The sequence below is a fragment of the Pleuronectes platessa genome, chromosome 24, assembly GCF_947347685.1.
Source record: "Pleuronectes platessa chromosome 24, fPlePla1.1, whole genome shotgun sequence".
In the NCBI taxonomy this organism is placed as follows: domain Eukaryota; kingdom Metazoa; phylum Chordata; class Actinopteri; order Pleuronectiformes; family Pleuronectidae; genus Pleuronectes; species Pleuronectes platessa.
Window position 1 is genome coordinate 12,279,313 of NC_070649.1, and position 5,248 is coordinate 12,284,560.

A 5,248-nucleotide genomic window follows, 5' to 3' on the forward strand; every position below is an offset into this window, starting at 1 on the left:
CTGCCTCAACCAGCACAGTTAGCTTTCTCCCATCTCTTAACACTTCTGTGCTTTGTTTGTTCAGCACTGTGTCGTTATTTTCCCCCTTGTTCTCTCCACTGCAGACAGCATCACTGCCCCCTCGCTTCTTTTTTCCTTCCGCCATTTCGACCGGCATCAGGACCCCCGTACAGTGCGTCACTGCCACGGGGGGACATAACAAAACAATCTCAACTCTATTGTCCGGTTGGATGATTCAACACTGTGAATAAAGTCCGGTAGGAAAGGACTTTAGTGAGCCTCTCCCGGTGCTCCGCTGCCGTGTTGCCGTCGCGCTCTGATGACTTCGTCTCTGTGGTGCGTTCAGGTTGGTGTGGCCGTAAGCGAATGAGGCCACCCACTGAGTCTTATTTATACTTGTAAATACGTCAGGTAAAAGTGGAAAAAAGCTTACAGCACCTGGTATTCCCAGGCAGTCTCCCAGCCAAGTTCTTACCAGGCCCGACCCTGCTTAGCTTCCGAGATCAGACGAGATCGGGCGTATTCAGGTTGGTGTGGCCGTCAGCGAATGAGGCCACCCACTGAGCCTTATTTATACTTGTAAATATGTCAGGTAAAAGCGGAAAAAAGCTTACAGCACCTGGTATTCCCAGGCAGTCTCCCATCCAAGTACTAACCAGGCCCGACCCTGCTTAGCTTCCGAGATCAGACGAGATCAGGCGTATTCAGGTTGGTGTGGCCGTAAGCGAATGAAGCCACCCACTGAGCCTTATTTATACATGTAAATACGTCAGGTAAAAGCGGAAAAAAAGCTTACAGCACCTGGTATTCCCAGGCAGTCTGCCATCCAAGTACTAACCAGGCCCGACCCTGCTTAGCTTCCGAGATCAGACGAGATCGGGCGTATTCAGGTTGGTTTGGCCGTAAGCGAATGAGTTCACCCACTGAGCCTTATTTATACATGTCAATACGTCAGGTAAAAGCGGAAAAAAGCTTACAGCACCTGGTATTCCCAGGCAGTCTCCCATCCAAGTACTAACCAGGCCCGACCCTGCTTAGCTTCCGAGATCAGACGAGATCGGGCGTATTCAGGTGGGTCTGGCCGTAAGCTAATGAGTTCACCCACTGAGCCTTGTTTATACATGTCAATACGTCAGGTAAAAGCGGAAAAAAAGCTTACAGCACCTGGTATTCCCAGGCAGTCTCCCATCCAAGTACTAACCAGGCCCGACCCTGCTTAGCTTCCGAGATTAGACGAGATCGGGCGTATTCAGGTTGGTGTGGCCGTAAGCGAATGAGTTCACCCACTGAGCCTTATTTATACATGTCAATACGTCAGGTAAAAGCGGAAAAAAAGCTTACAGCACCTGGTATTCCCAGGCAGTCTCCCATCCAAGTACTAACCAGGCCCGACCCTGCTTAGCTTCCGAGATTAGACGAGATCGGGCGTATTCAGGTTGGTGTGGCCGTAAGCGAATGAGTTCACCCACTGAGCCTTATTTATACATGTCAATACGTCAGGTAAAAGCTTACAGCACCTGGTATTCCCAGGCAGTCTCCCATCCAACTACTAACCAGGCCCGACCCTGCTTAGCTTCCGAGATCAGACGAGATCGGGCTTATTTTTTTTTTTTTTTTTTATTATCAAAAATACATGTTTTTTCCATTTATACAATCTTTAGTCATTTTCAGACATTTAGAATACAAAATAAGACAGAACACTCCTTCAAACCAAAAACAGTATAAAAACTAACTTAGCACAACAAACAAACAGAAAAAACAGAGAATCACTCTAACAAAAACAATGAACAAACTAAAAACACTATCAAAATAGCTTTGAACATAAATAAAATTATACTAAACAAATGTTTTCCATCATGAACTTTTCTAATATATCTCGTTAATTTTTACAATGCATGTTCTCATTCACCTCCACTTCCCCACACCACACCCTATAATCTCTCACTATCAAACAGTTGTCACTAGGGCTGCAACTAACGATTATTTTAATAATCGATTAATCGGTCGATTATTTTTTCGATTAATCGATGAATCGGATAAAAATAGAAACATTTGTAATTGCCGCATCTTTATTAAAAAACTGAACATTACTTTCTGAACATAAATTCACAGTAGAATGAAGTGAAAAGTGAAAAAATAACAGGTTATTGCTTCAACGTCCCTGAGCTATTAAGTCATATTAAATAATAATAAAAATGGAACACAAAATAAAATACAATGTATGATATACATTTTTATATGTATATATAAATACAAAAAATGAAAAGGCTACTTTCTTTTATAAAGTGAACAAACTGAGGTTTTCTGTTCGAACAATAAATAAATTATAAAAAATAAAGAAAAATGCAAACTACCAATCTGTCCACACTGTATTTGTTCGAACATTAACATTAACGCGGTTATCAGGAAGCCACTCATTGTTGGTTGTTTTTTTCTGCAATGACAAAGTTAATATTAGTAAGTATGTAAAACAGCAGGATTTAAATAAAATTAATATGCCTCATTGTTTTAGTTATTAATACTGTTATGTTGAGGCCAGTAAGTAACCCAAAGATCAATTACAGACAATACACATTTTTATAATAATGATTTATTTATTTATTTTATTTATTTACACTCATGGAGGTTTAAGTAAAATGTAGTATGTAAGTTTATTATGTAAGTAAGATCGTTTTTAGTAATTTACAGATTAAGCTGTAAGTGCTTAAAAAAAATAAAGTAACAGACACCCCGACACACACACACACACACACACACACACACACACACACACACACACACACACACACACACGTTAGTTTAATAAACGTTTCATGCTTGTAAAGCTGGATAACGAATACATTAACACACCAAACGAGAGAGAGTAGATGTTGCATGTTCTTACTTGAAAACGGAATAAATGTGAGCTTTTGTATTGACTTACCCTGCTGTCGAGCCCCCTTCCTCGTCATGGATGACTCCGACATGTTTTCTTTTGAGGTGTTGTATCATTACCGTGGTGCTTCCGTGGCACGCCATTTCGCTTTTGCAAAGATTGCAACAAACACACTTTTTAGTTTTATGCAGTGTGAAGTGCTCCCACACTTTGGATGATTTCGGTCGAACCCCCTCCGCTATCTTTTATGTCCAAAAATAAAAGCAGTGGTCGCAAACACTAAAGCGCTTGTAGGCTCGCTGTGGGCGCGCATGAAGCATGTACCTGCCGGCGTCAGTAAACAGTTCTGCGCCTACGAGTGATGTATTAATCGCGCGACTCAACGAATCGATGACTAAAATCGTTGGCAACGCTTTTAGTAATCGTTTTTTATCGATTTTATCGATTCGTTGTTGCAGCCCTAGTTGTCACCACACATTGTTCCCATTTCTCCATCCTCCAAACATCACCCTTCGTTTTTTTCTCCTCATTCACTGAACATACATTTACACACTTTATTTCCTCATTCAGTTTGTTTTCTTTGATCCCTATCTCCCTCCCGTCTCCCTCCTCATCACACCTTAGCCCCCTTGCATTTATTGATATTATTGTTAACATTAGTAGTATTGCTATTTTCATTTTATTTTTTCCTTGGCTCTACTTTTCTTGTTATTCCTCATACGCTTCTGATTAGTTTGTCTTTTCCTCAGTTGTTTTATTTGCTCCTCTATCTCCATGTCTGTTTCAGATCCTACCGTCTGTGGCGTGGTGGTCTCCTCTGCAGTTTCAGTGGGCTTCGCTCCACCTGTTGCCTTCTCCTTCCCTCCTGTGTCGTCCTCTCTTCTCTATCTCCCCGGGCCTACTTCCTCCTCTCCGTCTTTTCTTTCGACCATCGCCCCCTTCTCTGGCCCTCTCGTCTCCTTCGTATTTGGCTGTTTCTTCTCCGCCCCGTCTCTCCTCCTTTCTGCCGTCGCCTCCGTCCTCACCTCACGTGCCAGCACTCCTCTCCTCCTGCCCGCATCCTCCTCCTCGTCGTTTCCTCTTGTTCTCTCGTTCCGGTCCGTTCCAGCTTTCTTTCCGCCTTCCGTCTCCTCCTCCGGCCTCTCTCCTTCCTGCCTGCTTGCATCCTCCTTCTCAGGCTCCTCAGTTTCTTTTCCGACTCCCTCCTCCATACTTTCCATATCCTCTGCCTCCCCCTCCTCACTGCCTCCGCTCTCACTTTCTTCTCCATTCTCACTTGTGTCATCTTCTGCCTCACTCTTATTGCATCTGCATTCACTCATAAGGTTCTGGCACAGATCACATTTCTTCCTCCCCTGCTTGCATTCCCTTGCATAATGGCCCTGCACTCCACATCTGTTGCAATGAAATTCCGGGCACTCTCTCATTATGTGCCCAGGTTTAATGCACAGCCTGCACACCTTCACCTGCTTATCGTGTAGCACCCTGAAATACTCTGCCCCCAGCGCAGTGTCAAATCTTGCAGAGTACGGCAGCGATTGTATTTGATTATTAAACTTTACTTTCAGGAACCTAGTCCCGTCTGCCACATTTGTCCCTGGCCACATCCTTCTTTTAATGGGAGATACTGCTGCTACTCCCCATAGTTGCAACTTTGCCAGTATCTCCCTGTCCTCAATATAAAAGGGCAGACTCATAAATGACACTACCAGCTCGTCATTTACTAGTTCTCTGGCGTGCACCCGAGTCTCCCCTATCTTAAAGCCTTCCATGAGCCTCTCCTTCCCCTTAGGGTGGCTCATTGTCATCTCATATTTTTTCTCTGTTATCTGTCGGCACGCCAATAGCCCTCCACATAGCTCGCGCACACACCGCATGAGCTCCATAGCCGTGTCCTCGCCCTCGCCCTCCATCTCCACCATTACTGTCTGCTCCCTGTCATTCCTCTCATTTGTTTTGCAGCTCTTACCCTGCGTCAGCTCCGTGTTTGTCCCGCCATCACCTCCGTGGGTGACGGCGGTTAAACTCACCCGCTCCGTGTTTATCTCCGCCATAGTCTCTGGAGCACTTCCTCGCCGGCTACGATACCCCCGCACAGTGCGTCACTGCCGCGGGGGCCACACACACACACTTATCAAGACGATCACAACTCTAATGTGCGGTTGGATTTACATATAAGAGATAGAGAAGAAAGGGGGATGTAGAAAGAGCACAAGAATAGCTGGGAAAGAGAAAAAAAAAAAAGCAAAAATAGTTCCACAGCAGCCACCCGCGGTGGCTTGCTACCGGGTCGCTGGATGATGACGTCACTCCGTGGTGCGTTCAAGGGCTGTCGGACGTATTCAGGTTGGTGTGGCCGTAAGCGAATGAAGC

At 44.6% G+C, this 5,248-nt stretch overlaps 5 non-coding genes and 1 pseudogene across 5 annotated transcripts; all 6 read right to left on the reverse strand.

Annotated features, from left to right (window-relative positions):
- Nucleotides 1–426: 426 nt before the first annotated feature.
- LOC128435509 (uncharacterized) lies at nucleotides 427–545 on the reverse strand (annotated as a pseudogene).
- A 62-nt stretch (nucleotides 546–607) lies between these two features.
- LOC128432695 (5S ribosomal RNA) lies at nucleotides 608–726 on the reverse strand. Its single transcript, XR_008335445.1, has one exon. It is a non-coding gene; the product is annotated as a 5S ribosomal RNA (ribosomal RNA).
- Nucleotides 727–789: 63 nt separating this feature from the next.
- LOC128433473 (5S ribosomal RNA) lies at nucleotides 790–908 on the reverse strand. Its single transcript, XR_008336188.1, has one exon. It is a non-coding gene; the product is annotated as a 5S ribosomal RNA (ribosomal RNA).
- A 62-nt stretch (nucleotides 909–970) lies between these two features.
- On the reverse strand, nucleotides 971–1,089 carry LOC128432666 (5S ribosomal RNA). The gene has a single exon (XR_008335417.1). It is a non-coding gene; the product is annotated as a 5S ribosomal RNA (ribosomal RNA).
- Nucleotides 1,090–1,152: 63 nt separating this feature from the next.
- Nucleotides 1,153–1,271, reverse strand: LOC128433875 (5S ribosomal RNA). Its single transcript, XR_008336580.1, has one exon. It is a non-coding gene; the product is annotated as a 5S ribosomal RNA (ribosomal RNA).
- A 63-nt stretch (nucleotides 1,272–1,334) lies between these two features.
- LOC128433876 (5S ribosomal RNA) lies at nucleotides 1,335–1,453 on the reverse strand. The gene has a single exon (XR_008336581.1). It is a non-coding gene; the product is annotated as a 5S ribosomal RNA (ribosomal RNA).
- Between the last annotated feature and the right edge of the window lie 3,795 nt (nucleotides 1,454–5,248).